General features: G+C 50.4%; 1 long non-coding RNA gene across 1 annotated transcript in view; it reads left to right on the forward strand.

The window, feature by feature from the left end:
* Window positions 1–17,568, forward strand: part of LOC108444949 — a 20,054-nt gene that overhangs the window by 872 nt on the left and 1,614 nt on the right. The window contains exon 2 of the long non-coding RNA XR_001859668.1: window positions 89–3,832. This is a non-coding gene — a long non-coding RNA (uncharacterized LOC108444949). The remainder of the gene's footprint in view (window positions 1–88; window positions 3,833–17,568) is intronic.

Genomic DNA, 17,568 nt, shown 5'->3' on the forward strand with positions numbered 1-17,568 from the left:
GGGGGGCGGGGATTGCACAAACACCGGAGAATTGTGATTTTGAAACAGAAAAAAGACCGACCTAACAGGGATCATGTGTCTCCCACAGGCTGTGAAGGTGAATCAGACAGCAAAAAGGATCTTGCTCTTCCCTTCACAAGAGGAGATAGGGAAGTCAGAGTCATCCTGCTGGAGAGTTTTCCTTTCATCTCACTTCATCCCCATTACTGCTGTTTCTGGATGGTTTGTTGTAGCACACGGACACTGATCTTAGACGCCTTCTCCGTGCCGATCCCAACGCCAAGCCAAGCCTCCCTCTGATGCAAGCTGGAAACTTCACCAAGGCCCACGGACCAGCACTGAATACTGTCAGCCAGGGATCTGGCTCACAAAGTTCTCTAAGCCTGTGAGCTAGCAAGGCCAAAGGGTAAACAAGCAGTGTTTCACAGTTCCTGTGGATACACAAAACATGGAAGATTAAATACAGAGCAGCCTGGGCTTCGCCGAAGACCCAGCCAAAAGAAAGGCCGTGCAGAGGCGTGTGGGACGACAGAGCAAGCTTGCTGAGCTTCCCAAAACCAGCTGCACTCCAGCTTTCCAAGCTGCACGAGTCCACCCCAAGCCCCAGGAGCACTCGCCTTGCCTGGGAGTACATGTCATGTTGTCCAGATGTTGGAAATCTTGCTTCAAGCACATGTGACCCACTGTGTTTAGAACAAGCCACCACTGCCAGTTCACTCTTTACTTGTTTCCAAGTGTGTGAATTCCTCTTTTAGCCTTTAGTGGTTTCTGCCGAAGAAGCAGATAAATCATGGCTATTTTGCTGGAACGGCTGGATGAGAGGGAGATAGGCACGTAGGAAGTACACGGCAGTGGCTCATGGCTATTTGCCCACGTTTGGCTTTGTTCACACAAGGGCCTGGAGCCTCCTTTCCCGGTTCCCAGAACTCGTTAGCTGATGCTCGGCTCTCTCCCCACCCTCCTCCAGCACCACAGTGCTGCATAAACCTTGGCCCGGGGTGCCCGGCCCTGTCGGGACGGGCGTTTCTCCCTGTGTGTACACACAAACCCTCAGGAAAGCAGCCTCCTGAGCTGATATCTTTCTGATGTCCAAGGAGCCGGACGGGGCATCGGCAGCTTGCCAATGGCAAAACAAAGACCATGTTGCAGCAGCAGGAGGGGACGACGCATGCTCTTGGCTGCACCAAGGGACCCAAGCCAGCTGCAGACCTCTGCCCCAACCCCAGCTGAATCTCCCGCTGCCTCTGGGTGTTGGTTCCGCATCTGGAACAGGCACAGCTTGCCCTCAGTCTCCATCCTGTCCGTCTGGAATCGAGGTCACTTGCACGAGGACCTCCTTTACACTGGCTTCTTGTGCCTGGAGGCTGGGACAGCCGGGAAACCAGGGGGACTGGGACGAAACCACCCTCAGTCATTTAAAACAGAACTCTCAAAAAAACGCAGCTTCAAAGTAACCCAGCTCTAGAAGCAGAAGTTTTCACGTGGATGGCCGACAGGCAGATGAACACAAGTTCACTGCCAAGGTTTACTGCAGAGAAAGTAGTAAACGGAACAGCTTACAGCACCTTTGGGGTTACACAGTTCCCTTCTGCATCTCCAGCACTTGCAGATGATTTCCCCACATGTTGTCCCTTAACACCCACCACTTTCTTTTTGGCCCGGGCAGGTCAGGAAGACCTCAGGCAAATGGTGCCAAACCAAACTCATCGTATTTGGGGAGTGAGCAGTTGGAACAAAAAGTCACCCTTGGTGTAACCTGGCTATGAGCCTGGCCCTGCCCGGGAGTCCTCAGGAATGCTGCAACAGAAAAGTGGTGCCTGGGGGGTGGAAATCCTTCAGTGCTGTGGTGAGGTGACCTCAGGACCAGAGTCAAACAGCGCCTTGGTGCGGCCACACAGGCTGCCTTTTGCATAGACTACAGAGGGTCAGGAAGGCTTTGTTACTTGAATCCAGTTCAGGTCCAGGATACTTCCGCCCAACAGCTGTGAGCCAGGCTGTTTTTTTCAGGATGCTCAGTGATTGCCAACATTTTGTCCGGGAAAAATGAAACTTGGGTGTGTCTGTGTGTGTGGCTGCTATGCTGATTAATTAAATCTCCTTTCTGACTCAGGTCCGGGATTGCCCTTCTCCCAAATGATCCGGGAGCAGCATGGAAGGGGAGAGCTCCACAGCACTGGCACCAGCCAGCGCTTCCAGACACCCTGAGCTGTGCAAACCCAAGGACGGGTGATGCTGATGGGAAGCCTTGAGCCAGGGCAGCTCACAGGAAAATATTTTTCTTCTCCCCTCACAGGATATGAACCACACATGGAAGTCTCATGCTTCATAAAAGGAAAGAGAAACCAGAGGGACTCCAGCAGTTACACAACATGCAGGAGCTGTTTGAGAGCTGCCTCCTGAAGGATTAGCTACAAATCCTTGTTCCCTTTACAGCTGTAGCCTTGTGCCTGTGCTCATCCTGTAAAACAGTGTAGAAATGAATAAATAAAAAGGACGGCATTAAGTAACACAGGAACTCTCGTGTCCATGTGGTATTGCCTGCATCATCCAGATGGAAAGTATCTGTCTAGACAAATCTGGGAATTATGCAAGCTCAGAATTCCTGAATAGCCTTTCCTTTTCAACATCAAGAAACATTTACAGTGCCCACTGAAAATACGCACAGAAAAACACAGGGGGGAAAAAAACCCTTCAATTCCAGCAACCAGGAAACCCAAATGCTAGCAGTGTGTTGGATGAGAGAAGGTATAAGTGCGGGAATATGGAGCAATTCCCTGCTGTGTGCACGCTGACTCATCGGCTGCCCCCAGGAACCAGGATCATCCCTGGTACTCCTGCCTCAGCGGAAGTGGAGCAGGCTCCATTGTGCTTCTTGTGGTTCTCTGCTGCCCGATGCCCTGGACAGGCCGCTTGTTTCCACTTTTCCAGAGCTGTTTGTTTCCATGGTGCTCAGACAAGCAGAAGGAATGAAAACAAAGAGGGAAAGATGGGCTCTCCTGGTGCAAGCCACCACAGAATAAAAATAAATCACTCTTGGCCTGGGAGAGCAAAAAAAAGCAGGACAGAAAACATGGAAATCCCACTCTGGCCTGGAAGCCGCCGCTGGCTCTGAGCAGAGCCCAGGGATCACCAGGGCTGGGAGTTTAGCACAAACTCCTAGAGTTGTAGTGACCCTTTTTGGTATTCTTGGGAAACAGCGGCCCAGCCAGGGAGACAGAAGAATGGAGCAGGCAGGAATTCTCCCCGCAGAACAGTGCAACCCAGGAAAAGGATAACACATTTCTCAGTAGTATATGAAGAAAAGTCATGTTTAAAGGAGCACATGTCGTGATCCAGCAGCCATCCAGTTTGTGACAGTTTTATCACTGACTCCAGGTGGACAGGATCAAACTGTCTGAGGATGCATCCGAACAGAAACATCACTTGTGTTCAGTTTGGGGTCACGTTGGAGGAAAAGGGTTGTTTACCAATCTGGTCTGGCCCCTTCAGTGCTGCAAAGGAGAGAGAGAGAGAGCATCGTGTCAATTCTGCCCTCCCAGCCCTAGGACAGAAAGAGGAAAGAGAAAATGGGAGGATGATAAAACAACTGCTTGTACCACTGTTTGGGGGCAATCGGGGCATTATTTTTGCAAGGCCAGCGGGCTGCAGCAGGACATTGTGCCCGAGCCCCTGCTGGATCGGCAGCCCGGAAAGCAGATGTGCCAATTTCCTGTCCTTGATGATGATGGGCCCTAATTACGCCAGAGCTGTGGCAATGTCCTTTCTTGTGCATGACCCCTAATTTGGTTTCATGAAGTCATCTGTGCCAGGTTCTTCCGGCTGCAAGGCTGGGGTGAGTGATAGTCACGGAGAGCCTTGTGCTCTGTGTGCCCGAACACCTGGCCCATGCTTTGAACAAACAAAATTCAACTGGGAACAAACAAAATTCAGGCAACCCACTGGGATTTGCGCCACTTGCTTGGCTTGTTTTACCTCTTGCAGGATAGCGTGCCTGCTGACAGGGAGCTGTGTGCTGGGGGGAGCATTCCAAGACAGGTGTAGGCACTCAGCCGAGACCAGCGCTTAAGAGACTGTTTGTCTGTGGGGGGATGAATTTTGGAACTGGGGATAAAACACACTCCCCTTTGTTTTTTCACAAGGGAGATTCCCTTGCCGGTATTGCTGCTGGTGCCTTTTTCAACTTTTCACCATTCCTTTCCATGGTTTTTGCAAGTTTATTTGAGTTTTTTCTTTCCCCTTTTTTTCCTCTATTTCTTTCCCTCTCATAATTTGAGGGGTTCCCCAATTTTGATGTTTGCCATTTATTTAGTTTATTTATTTAAACAGAGGCTTTTATAAGTTTGGGAGAGGCTTTTTGGATGGCATGGTGGGGGGTTTTCCAACTTTTTTCTTGCGTGACATTTTGAGGAAGCTTCTTGGGGTTTAGAATTTTTATTTATTTTTACTTCCCGTCTTTCTCCCAGGAGCTCTTTGTGGAAGTAGGCATTTGTCTGTTCGTGCAGGTCCTGCTTTGCATGGGTAGGGTCACTGCTCCTGACTGCTCCTGGGGCCAGCCGCACCCACCAGGAGCTGTTTGTTGTTCCCTGACTGTGGGACTCTGATTATTGTACCGGCAGCTCCCATCTCTATTCCTGGGGGTCACCTGGGCTTGCTGCTGCTGCTGGTGAGAGAGGATGGTGCTTGGGAGTTTGGCACAGAGGTAGTGTGGAGGTTTGCAGGGCGGTGAGAGGTGGAGATACCGCTCCCAGGACATCACGGATGTGATATGGGGCCTTGGTGGCCACATGGTACCTGCTTCTTCCTATGCCTGGTGGAGCAGGTGCTGTCCTGAGGAAGATGTGGTGCTGGCACAGGGGTCTGGCCTGTGGGAGCCTGGTGGAGGAAAGAGCTGGAGGAGGAGGGCTTGGGGCTGTGTAGCACCAAGGGGAGCAGGTGGGGAGATGCCAGACTTTTGGTGGAGCTTCTGCAGTGACGTGCCTGCAGGCAAAAGCCAGGGCACATGGGAAGAGGGCTGACTGGAGGTGGTGCTTCCGTGAAAGGGGACAGAGGCTCCGCAGTGGTGCTGGGTGGCAGCTTGTGCCGCCTGGAAGCTGGAGAAGGGCTCTGACCCTGCTTTGTGTAGCAAGTGAGGAAAAGAACACTGTGGAGTGAGGCTCTAGGTGCTGGGCATGCAGAGTGGGGGGGACTGGAGAGCCCTTGGGAGGGGTCAAACAGCTCCAAGGAATGCTTGAGCAGGTCCTTGTGGCATGGCAAGTGTGGGAACAGCAGAACTTCTGACTGTCCCTGCTGGTCCAGGAGGCTATGTGGACACTGGGATCACTGAGAAGGATTACCCTCTGTGGATGCAAAGCTCCTCAGGGGCAGGCTGGCTGTGTGCCTGAGGCTGGGAGAGGCAGGCACCAGGATGTAGGGGGGCTTTGTCACCACACAGCTAGAGCTGAGCACTGGGGAGCAACAGCCACAGAGGTGCAGTCAGGATCACAATCACAGAATATTCTGAGTTGGAAGGGACCCATAAGGGTCACTGAGTCCAATTCTGGAGTGAATGGCCCATGTGGGGGATGGAGCCCACAACCCTGGCATTTTTAGCAGCTGGCTTTCACCAACTGAGCTAATTTGGGGTCAGCTCCCTTTGGGGTTTTAAGGCCTGACTCATCAGAGACCAAGATTTTTGGTCTGGACTTGGTGACCATGCTTTGAGCAGGAGGTAAAACCATCAGGGGTACTTTCCAACCTGATTGGGTGATTTTCCTTCTTGCCTGCCCTTGGCTGCAGCACGGTTCCACTGCCCACCGTGTAACTTCAGATTAGTGAAGATTTGTACACTGAACTCCGGCCAGACCGTCTAGAGGATATGCTTGGGGAAACCCCACATTCAGAAGGTGGGATGGGATTTTTACTGCAGTCAGCTCCAGGTTCTGCTGCTGTCAGACCGCAGGGCAGGAAGGGTGAGTGTGGGAGTGTTTGCTGGCTGACTCACGGCCCTGCCTGGTTATTCACCAGCGGAATTGCACCAGTGACTTTGCGTACATCAGCCTTGCCCTGTTCGTGTGAGCTGCTCCCCTGGCTGCTTGGATGACAAGGGTTTCTGATCATCAGTGTGACTATGCTGGCCTTAAGACAGGAGTGAAGCAGCTGGGATGTGTCTTATCTTACTAGTATTTACATCTGTGTGACTCTGAATTACCTTTTCCTCAATTTCTCCACATGTGAAAAGTTTAACTTGTGCTGTATGCACTCGTGTCCTGTTGTCTGTCATCTAAGATTTTATCCTTTTCTCTTCCTATGTCTGGGCAGTTAGGATGGGTGGAGGTGGAGCAGTGCTGACTGGACTGCAGGCTTCATTTTCTGCGGTGCTGTTGGCAGAGCAGCAAATGCTACAGGGGCAGGAAGGGTCGTGTCCCTTTCCCCGGGGAAAAGCAAGTGAAGCAGCTTGGCAAGCGCTTCATATGTTTTCATGGATCAGCTTAGCGGGGTGTAGAAGGTGGCGTGCCTGGCATTGCTTTTGGGGAACACTTAGAGCTGCCACACAGTAGTAGCCACAGCAGGAGAGCTGGGGTACTACACTGTCATCCCGATGCGGCAGCATTTTCATGTCCGTATTGAATTCTTGTGCCTGTAAGAAGGCCTTTTAAAGGAAATGTTTTGCTCAGCAAAGCTGATCAAGAACAAAATAACTCATGGTACAACGGTACCATGGTACCATAGCCCAAGACACCTGTTGTGAAGCATGTTGACCAGGAAGGGCCTTCAGTCCCTGCTGAGGATATGCAAAGATGTGGTTAACTCTTTGGAAAACTCATTTCCTGTCCTGAGTCGGAGACGGTGATGAGTCGGTGTGTGTTCACCTGGGCAGCTCATCTTGTGGCACAGACAAACCATGGTTCATAAGCTCCTCAGCAGCTCCCTGCCAGTCCTGTGCTCTCCCTCTTCCTCTACTCAGGAGCATTTACTTGTTTCGCTTGTTGTTCCAGGATTTTGTGCTCCTGCCCTCGCAAGAACCATCAGAACCAGCTGCACCTCAGAGAGGGAGCCAGAGTCACTGTGGGCTTGGAAAGGTCCTGGGTGCACAAAGAGCACAACAAACGGGAGATGGTGTCAGCTGCAGTGAGTGGGCAGATGTTCCAGGTAGACAGGGTTTCTTTGGAACCAATCTAGTGCTCTGCGATTAGAGTTATGCCCTTAGAAATAAAGTTTACTTGGGAGCTCATCAGTGGGGATCAGTGTGCCAGCAATGTTTGTCCTCTCCAGGTCTGCATTGCAATCTCAGCTTGTGTTCTCAGCACCTTCCCACTTTACCTGCCTGCCACCTGAGTGCTTGCTCAGGCTGGAACTATGGGAAATGGTAGTCAGTTCGGCAGAGTTTGGCTGGGAGAGGTGAACAGTGTGCCCCCCTGAGTTTCCTGTGCTCAGCATGTTTTCTCCCAGTAGTTTTGGAGCTGCTTTGCAGGCACCAGGTGCAAGGCTGGCCACAGGCAGGAGTTACAGAGAGAGCACAGCTCCTCTGAGCTAGAAACATGGCAACTGCTCATCAGCACTGTCGGTCCTTATCTGCAGGAAGTAAGGAATAACCCCCATAAATCCTGTCCCATAAATCAGACTCTACTGAGCTCTGCTCTCATGAGCCACGTCACAGGTCCTGGATGAGCAGCAGGGAAAGGTGCAGCAGAGTCACCAGCAGGGAGTCAGCACCTTGCTGCCTCAGGGGAACTGTTTGTACGCACAAACATCAGCCTGCTCTGTCCTTGTCTTAGACACCCTGTACACACTTTTCCCTGTACACACTCCAGATGGCCTGGTAACATTAGTGCAAGGTGTGACACTGGATGTGCATGTTAGTAACACGTTTGAGTGAGAATGCTGAGTGGGGCTGGTGTTGTCTGAGGAATCAACAGGAACGTGGATCTGAGAGGTCCAAGTCCCCTAGAGATTGCTAGCCAGCATGGGCATGTGTTAGTAAGGCTGAGTGGCCACAGCCGTGGCACTGGTTCCTTGCAGCCAGGGCAGCAAACCCTGCGGATTAATACTCACTTTTCCAGTTTCACTTATACTGGAGTCTCCTGGTGCAGTCACTGGGGAAAAGGAGTGTGTGGGGGGAGGTGTGGAGTGTAATGCTACGTTCTGGCAGCACAGGGAAACTGAGTCTGCACAGCATCCCAAGTGTCTGGATACATCACCCAAGATAACCCTCACCTGTAACTGGAAGCCAGCGTAAAAATAATGGCAAGTTTCTCTGGGGCCTTGGCTTGGGTTCTTCCCCCTGTCCTGCCTTACAGAAATTTGTGCCATCTCTGCTGCTGTGTGGTGGGAGACAGTTCCCATCTTTGGGTGGAGATTTTAGGGGTGTGCAATAGAAAGGCTCAAATCTCTGTGCCTCATTTGTAAAGTTCCTAGGCATTCTGGAATAAGATGCATAACAAGAAACACCAAACAGAACGCTAAAAACACACAAAAAAAAAAAAACCCAAGCAAAACAGGCAAAAAAAAAATCCCCAAACCAGTTTTTCAGCTGTTGTGCTGAGGGAATTTTCATTCAGCATCTTGTAGGAAGTGTTTCTTGTCTTGCAGAATGAAAGTCACTGAATGTAGCTCATCAAGGCAGAATGCTGTGATATAATTTAGAAGCTCATTAGAGATCATAATCACAGTGACAGATGTTGGTGGGAAGTAGGAACCATCATAAAGATAAATAGGGAGCTGTTTGTCATGAGGGTATTAGATCATACGGGGGCAACGTTTTCTGAGATATCTAAGGGGCCTGATTATCACTTGGAGGTTTCCAGCTAGGTTTTTTAGTGTATCAATCGCTTGGAAGATAAGACTGAGGCATTCAAATATTGAAGACTTTGCTTGTAAGAGCCATAAGTTGACATTGTGTCTGCTAACCCATGTTGGAGCAGGACATGCCCTTCTCTGGGGTGAGCTATGCATACCACAGCATCTCTGAGTGTCAAATAGTGTGGGATGGGAGCTGTGCTGTGAGGTGGGAGAGCTGTGCCTGGGTAAGGAGCAATGCAAGCAGCTGGATTGTGCAGGTAGATGGAGCATGGGCTGGTGGCATGTGCTGCAGAGAAAAAGGTTTTTAAGGGCCACCAAAAGGTATTACTTGGCCTGTTACTGTGTTAAGTGTGAAATCGTCACCGGATTTGGAGATGCGCGCTCTTCCTTTGTGCTACCCGCTTCCTCTGGGTTGCACCATGGAGATTGAGACGCAGATCCTGTGCACGATGAGTGACTCGGATGTGGATGCCAGCGTGAGAGGCTCGTGCGTGCATGGCTCCGTGGGGACGGAGCAGAAATCCTGGTCCGTCAGAAATCCTGGGTGGCAGGGATTGAGCTGGTTGAGCAGGGGTTGAGCTCCCATTGCTATTGCTCCTGTGTGATTTGGAAGTGCAGAGATGGCAAAGGGGCCGGTCGCCAGCCTTGGGAAGCGGGCAGAACTGCAGAACCTCAGAAGTGGAAGTAGGTTAACAGAATCATCATTAGGCTGTGCTGGCATGTGGGCTCACTGGGGTGTGAAGTCACCTGATGGAAGCACTGCCCAATAACAGAAATTCCCTAGCAGAAAATGAGCTTTTGTTGCTGTAGTGCTGTTCTTCTGAGGTGTTCCATCTGCTTTACAAAGAGCGTCTGACTGAGCCCAGCAACGCATCCATGAGAACAGCATCTCTAGTGACAGCTTGCAGCTGTCTAGCAGATGAGAGCACCCAGGTGTAATGGCAAACAGGGAGGGAATTACAACCATCCCATTTTGCTGAGGGAGGGATGCTCTTGCGAGACAAAAAGGGACCACCTAGTAGGTCTGTTTGACAGCTGAATGTCCTTAAGTAGGCACTGAAAGTGTGGGTGTGGAGTGTGCTGTAAGTTCATACAAGCAAATATAAGAGAATAAATCCAAATAGTTGGATAAATTTTACCTTTGGAATGGTGGCTAAGCAATTGTAGACAGTTGCTCCAAATGATCTTTAAACTTTTGTGTTAAAAAGAGGAGAGCCCAGAAGGACCACCTTGCAGCTCAGCCTGGCGCAGCCGTTCCGGCTCTCGGTGGCCCTGGCAGGGCAGGAGGGGCTGCCATGTGCCACAGGGCACAGAACGCATTCAGAGCCCTGAGCTGGTGCTGTGGCACAGATGATCTCCATAAACTGTGATGACATTAATCTAATGTATGCATTCTCCTACGAATGTGAATACCAACAAATACAAATCCCATGCAAATCAGGCGCTCGCGCAGTATGTGCAAGTGGCTGAACATCTGAGGACTCAAATATTATATCAGAAGTTGTTCGCAGACGTGCCTGTTCCAAAATTTGCTGTTACACTGCCCTTCTGTGTTCCCATGGGAACTCTCAGGTAAGGGAGAGACACGCTCCAGCTAAAAGAAGTGTGTGAAGTAAAACCTGGCTTCCTTGCTGGATTCCTCCTCCTTCCCCGAGCCTGCAGCTCCTTCAGATGTCCGGCTGCATGGAAAGGCTCCCCCCAGCCTCTGTGGTTTCCCCTTGGGATGGGGGAAAGGTGGATGTTAAGTGTTCCTCAGAAAAGGAAGCGGTACCCTCTGCCAACTGGCAAAGAGCAAGTGCTGGCACTAACTGCGGGAGAGAGATTATTCACTCATTCTGCAGGAGAGCCTGTTGGGAATCCCTCTCCCAGTCCTTGCCTGGCTCTTCCAGCTGTGCCTGCTGCAGCCCAGGTGCTTGAAGGGGCATGGCGGTGTGTGTCCCAAAGGGGCTGGGAAGCTCCATGGGATGGTGTCTCTCGGGTGAGAAATCTTAGCATCTCTCAACTGAACGAAGAGGGAAGCAGAGGGCAGCTGAGAGCTTTGCAAGAGGCTGCAGGAAGGGAAGAGGGAGCGAATTAGCTGCCCCTGTGCCCTCAGCCAGCACCATGGGGAATTCAGTTTGCAACAGGAAAAGAAAGAGGTAGGAACAAGTGTGAAGTGTACAAGAACACCAAGTGTAAAACCCCATAATCCATGTTTTGGAGTTGTTTTTTTTTAGTTGCTGGGGAATGCTCAAGGGTTTCAAAATGGAGCTGGATCTTGTAAAACAAGAGTATGATGGATGCAGCAGGGTTCATAGAAACGTCCCAGGAAGAACAGGGGAAAAATAACCCAGCAGCTCATGTACAGGCAGTCAGAGAGGATGCGATCCATGTGGAGGGACTGGGGTGCAGAGACATGGACGTCAATGAAAACAAGTGATAGGAGAGGCAAAAGGATGTGTTGTTGTAAATATCAAACCCCTCAGGTTATTCTTTCCTCCTGAAACCACAGTTGCTTGTGCAATCAAGACAGGGGATTTAGGAGAGGGAGCAAGCCTGTGCAGGTGCTTATATCCCACATGAAGACTGTTCTCCCTTAAAAGTGGCCAGATTTTGTGGTGGCACAGGGAGACTGCAGATGGGAGCTGTGAATGGCCCTGGAGAGGGGCCTGTCCTGACAGTAGCAGTGGGTGCTTGCCTGACTCCAGAAAGGGGGTGCATCCAGAGCACAGGAGTACGGCTTAGAGGGGCTGTTGGGTTTTCTCTGCTCGTCTAGAGCTCACGGATATGACAAACAATGTACCACGAGACCCCTGCCAGCTTTCCCCTCACTATCCCCTCTGTGCCCTTGGCTGCTCAGAAGGTTCCAGGGGACTGCTGACTTCGGTGCTGAGAGAAAATAATCCGTTGTCTCTTAGGCAGTGGCAAATTGTGTGGGCTGAGATCACATTTACTCTTAGCCTAAGCCTGCAAGTATTCCATGCATAGCCCCCCTTAATGAAAAGCCTCAGCCGCTGCCAGCGGGTTAAGAGTTAGGGCCAGCAACCCCTGGCATGTCGATAAATCTTCGTCCTTAGCTCATCAAATCCCCAGCCTGCTCGTTCAAGAGGGATTCACAAGAGGTGATACAAGACTGACCTTTGCTCTGTCATAAATGCAGGTGCACGTGAACCAGCTCAATCAGCGGGCTCTTTTTTTGGCTCCCTTCGCTTGAGGTAGTTTATCTCACCCGGCGGCTGCAGGACCAGTGCAGCATCCTGGCAGTATGCTGTGACATGCTTGGCTTTCCCTCTCCCCACCTTTGTCAGCTCCTTCAGGTGGCTTTTCCCAAGCCTCCCCTTTTTGACCCTGTGGAACTGTTTTTCCCTCTCCCCATGACTCCCTATCTTTCAAAACACCTTGTAATTTTGACAATGTTGATTTTTACTGCGGTAAAGGAAAAACGTGGCTTTTTTTGACAGCCAGATTGCATGTTTGTTTGTTCTTTTATTTTTGGCTTCTTAGGAGCTTTTTGCCACTTCTCACTTTCTAATTGTCTCTTTTTCTAATCCAGGCACTTATGCTCAAAGCCAACATTTCTTATGGCAACTTTTTATCACCTGCTGGCTAGAACAGAATAGCAAAAAAAAATCAGATTCTGGCTGAAGGACCTACAAAAGTAGGAAAATATAAAGGCTTATTTTAAGGATAGAATAGAAAAAGTGTTTAGAGGTGAACGCCCTGGCTGCATGCAGAGACCTGGCTTAAGCTTTAGAACAGAGTACCTCTGTAACTGGAAAGGAGGAAAGCGGGATCCCGGTTTATGTTGCAGGGGAAAAAAACTACCAAAAAGGAATTTCTTGTGCACCCAGATGGTTTGCAGCTCAGGATAACGCACTGGGGACTGGCAGCAGACAGGAGGTAATGAGCAGGTCTGATGTGCAAGCAAAGTCAAGCAGAAGCAGCGGTGGGCACGGGACCCTGGTGGGGGAGGTTGTGCTTGCTGAAGTGGGATGATGCAGTGCAAGACTGGCAAAGAAAGGAGCAGCAGTCCTCGCTCTCTTGGGAAAAAGGCATCTGTGTGTCTTGAATAACGCTGTTCGTGTCTGGAGACGGCTGAATTTTTTCAGGACCCTGTAGGGTGACAGTATTTTGCTGAGACTATGTGCAGGGAGTCATGGGTTTGTTGTTGTTTTTAGCTACATAAGTTAAGCAATAGACTGGAAAAACCACGTGTTTCTTGGAGGCATTGGTATCTGTCCCCTCCTGCTGACGTTTGCCTGGTCCTCTGGTGTTGCCAGGGGCTGTGGTGTGCTGTGTGCCAGCTCGGGGGATGTACAGCAGCCCTGCTTCTGAGGCAGGAGCGAGCTGCAGAGTGACCTGTGAACAGACTTGATCCTGTGGATTCCTGTTTACCTGCTGGTGCTGGCTCTGGAAGGAGGGCTTGTGCCTTGGCTGGTGGGGTCTGAAGCCTTTAGTGATGCACAAGCGCTCCTTGTGAGCCCTGTGCACTGCCCCGACACCTCGGTGTCGGTGCTGCCAGCCCTTCTGGGAACAAGCCCCTGGCCACGGACCCTCCCCTTTGTCCGTGGCTGCTGGCCGAGCCCTGGCTCACCAGGACCGATCCCAGCCCAGGTCAGAGTTCGGCAGCCATCATCCGCCTTGGACCACATGTCTGAAGTCCTCAGTTTCCATCCCAGCTATTGTTTCCCAGGGCCTGTTCACAAAAGCTGTGTCCGCCTGCTTGCTTTGCAGTAGCCCGTGAGCGGGGCCAACCCACCTGTGTTCCCCGGGAGGTTATTCGTGGCTGAACAAGCTTGGCTCCACACAACTGATCTGCTTAAGTGCACTTCCCTTCCTTGCTTTCATTCCACTCGTCAGGCTGCAGAGATAACGTCTGTCTTTGTTCTGATGCGAGACCCTTGCGTAGGTACCCAATCTTCCCCATAGCGTATCCTTTAAAATAGATAAATTTGCCTTTTCTGAGTGGCAATTTAGATTGATTTTGATAGAGAGGATGGCGGAATCATATACAGAAGAAAAAAATCTTTTAAAATGAGAACGGAAGCAAATATAGTTTAGTAGTATACTCGTTACAGAATGAACAGCATATTGTATGTGCTGTGTTAGAGGTATGTTATGAATAACAAAAGCACTGGAGCATTTACATATTTGTTTTCAGAAATCCTGGCAGTTGGATTTCACCATTCTGCGCCTCTTTGCCAGAATCACTAAACAGTGGTACATATGGCTTCTGAAGTACCATATGTCGTGGAAAACGTTAGCTGATGCCTATACTGATGCGACACGCTATAGTCTTTATTTAGATTTTTTTGCAGTTTTGAACAAAGAATATTAGATCATGCAAAACATTGTGCAAGCAGTATGGAGTAGTACATACAGGAAAACATAATGCATTGTGCCCAGAGAAAAGCCAGCTAAGAAAAGGGAAAGAAAGGGTGGTGTCGGGAATTAGAATGTGCACGTGCCAAGAAATGCATCAAAGGGTGGGACATGGCTTTGTGCGGCCAAGGCAGGAGGTTTTCCAGTGCTTGAAGCAGAGTCAAGAGCCAGAGCTCCATGGATGTGCCGGTTTTGAATCAAGTCCTGTTTCTAAGAGATGCTTCCTTTTACAAAAAGTGGTACTCAGGCTTAAATCTAAGTACATGCTTGAAATCCTTGGAGAGCAAAGGAAACCACGTGCATGAGTGCTTTCCTACAGAGCCCTCCTTGTAGGAGCAGGGATAACTCTGCTCTCTCTCCCATATCATTGTCTGAAAATAATGACGATGAACACAATGAGTTTTATGAGAAGCATCTTGAAAACAAACCAAAATATAGTTTCCAACACGGCGACCGCAAAGCCCAACCTGGCATTAAAAAATGAATCCAGGATTTTGTTTTGACAAGTTTTTAAAGCACTTCCCCACCCCCCCACCCTGCCCGTCTCGCCTCATCTTCACTGCACTCACATCGCTGACGGTGGCAGCACCAAACACTGAGGGGAGCCTGGTGCTGGGGCTGTCGGGAGTAGCCGGAGGAGAAGGTGACCCTGAGGGGAAGGAGAGCAGGGAGGTGTTTCTTGCCTCCATGGCTCCCTGCTGGAGCAGTGCCCTGCTCTCCCCTTTCCCTTTTCTTCTGGCTGCTCTGTGTGCAGACCACTGCTCCGTGAACACTTAATAGGCTTAACTTTAAGCACCAGAGTAGATCCAATGGGATTACTCACATATTTAAACGAAGGTATAATGTTTGGAGAGGCGGGAGAAGCGTTGCATCTCTGTCTCTTGATTTGGCTCCTGCTCTTAAAGCCACCCAGTTCTAGTGTCTGAGGATGGGAGGGGATGGGATTGAATATGAAAACTACAGGCGACATCGAAATGAAAGCCACTTTTGAAATACCAAATCTTAGTTACTTAACAACTGGAAAACAATGGTATGGCCGACTGAAGGTAATCCCCTCTTGATGGAACAATACCCTCTGCTTGCAGGCAGGTCCAAGGGTCAGAGCAGACCCTACTAGCTCAGCAGAAGGGGTCCAAAGAGTAGTTTTTAGAAGTTAAGATGTAACACTCTATGGTAATAGAAGAACTCTTATAGGCTGTATGTAAATGCTATAGGATTTGTATCTTGTATTAGATTGGTCAGTGACAATTAGAATATTCAGTACAGAAGATGATTTATTGTATTGTAACCAGGACTTCACCTTTCCATTCTATTCTCATCACTTCTTCTTCACTCTCATTCCTCTCGCTCTCTCTTACCCGCTTACTCTCTTGCTCTCTTGGGCCTGCTCAGAGCTGCCAGCTGCAGCCCTAAGCAGTGCCCCTATACCCACGCCCTTTGCAATAAACCACATGTTCCAAGATCTGACTATGGAGATCTCTCGTCACCGTCCGTCCCGACCGTCCGAACCCACACCCCAAGCTCCCACAGTATAGCGAATGTTAAACCACAAAAGGTAGGAATTTGGGGAAATCTCTTATAATGTGCAGACATTCCTTGGTTGAGGCCAACCAACTAACCAAAACAGAGACAAACCCAGCACAAAAACAGAAGGGTGAATAAGACTCAGTCCAGAATGCAGCCGGAGCAGAATGACTTCCTGGGGAGGTGGGAGCAGAAGGAAAGGGCTCACAGCTGAGCTGTGCCGCAGATGGCCAGGCAGGGGACGTCGGGGAAGCTGCTGCCTGTGGGAAGAGCACGTGTGGTGTCAGAGATGGGCTCCACCGTGGAACAGTTGTGCCGACCTGGGAGGGCTCTTGGTGTACGTGGGGGTTTAATAGCACAGGTAATTGCAGAGAGGCCAGCGCTGGGGGAGGAGCCTGTAATTCCCTGCCTGGCTGAAAGAAGCAGGGAAGGCAGTGCAAGCTGCCAGTGGTCTTTCATGGTGCAAGCAAAAGTAGTGGAACATTTAAGAAACTGAGGCTGTTTCACAGGAATTATCTGAGGCAAGAGCTGCGTGTGTGTGTGTGTGTAGGTAGCATCTCACACGTTTTATGAACCACTACCTGAATGGATGTAAACAGAAATAGAAGTCAGAATGGAAGCTAAGGGAAAGCAGGGCTGAGGGGAGCTTTCACTGAGCACCTATTTGAGGTTGCCTCACAGGTTCCCTGGAAAGCACCTAGTGGCTCAAATTCAAGCTTCATTATGTGGTTGTAAATTTGTTAAATTCGTAAGAGGGGAAGATTAACATTCGTATGCCTATCTCTGACTGAGGTGTTTTAATTCCTTTGTCGGATCAAGTACCTTCCCAGAGCTTCCGAGCAGAGAAAAAGGGAGCCTCTCTTCCCAGAGAATGATGTTTGTAGCGGTGCCAAGCAGGTGCCCCTTCCTTCCACCTCTGATCTCCACATCTCTCATAGGGGAGGCCGGTGAGTGCCCAGCCTGCCCTGGGTGTGCAGCTGCCCCTCTGGGCTGTGAACCAAGCTGTCAGGGCCACCACTGAGCCCACTATGTCACAAGCAGGGTGGCTGTCCAGGCTGCAGCAGGTAGACCCCCACAGGGGAAGGACACCTGAGCCAGGCTGCCCACTGAGCGGGTCAGTGCAGCTCCCTCCCCTGGCCTGGGCCATTTTCCCGGCTGTCCTGGCATGGAGCTTCTTGCGTTGTTCTCTGTGTCCTCCATGAGCACAAGCAGGCCATTTGCTGCATTAGCCTCATTATGTTTCCTTTCCAAAAGGATCCACCAGTGTCTGCCCTGTGGTTTGGAAAGGGGTTAATGCTTTCCCCTCCCAAACCTCAGCTCACCAGCACATCTCCCTTGTGCTGCAATTATTAAATGACACTTCACAACTTCATCTCCTCTCCTGCTACATCTGCTTGCTGCTCCCATGTGCAACCCTGCTCACGTCCCAAACATCTAAATGCATTGTTTCCTCTGTTTCTCCTGCCAGCATGGAAAGGAGCCATCCCTGAAGCAGGATTGCCTTTGAGCTGGCAGCGACGAGTGATTGGCTTTGGGCAGCGCTGCTGAGACTCTGGCAGGCCGTTTAGCAGAGAACCTTGGCTAATGAATGTCATCCACACCTAGCAGATGTGCCACTGCCTGCCATGCCAGATTTTTGACATAATACAGGGCTGCTGGACACAACAGTGCTTGGGAAAAGCCAGGGAGTGACTCGTGCCTTCAACGTGGCGTTCGGTCCCGCTTGTGCTCTGCAAGAGAAACGAAACCAGAGGGAGAGAGGGAGGGAAGTGCATCCGTGTCTCCCAGTCCTCGACCCCGGTTTTATCGGTGCAAAAATCGTATTTGTGTTGCTTTCACTCACGTGCCAGGGGATCTTGAAAGAAAAGCCAACCACCTTTTTTTTTTTTGGTCCCCTGTGCTTCC

The sequence above is a fragment of the Corvus brachyrhynchos genome, unplaced genomic scaffold (genome assembly GCF_000691975.1).
Source record: "Corvus brachyrhynchos isolate BGI_N302 unplaced genomic scaffold, ASM69197v1 scaffold112, whole genome shotgun sequence".
Lineage (NCBI taxonomy): Eukaryota > Metazoa > Chordata > Aves > Passeriformes > Corvidae > Corvus > Corvus brachyrhynchos.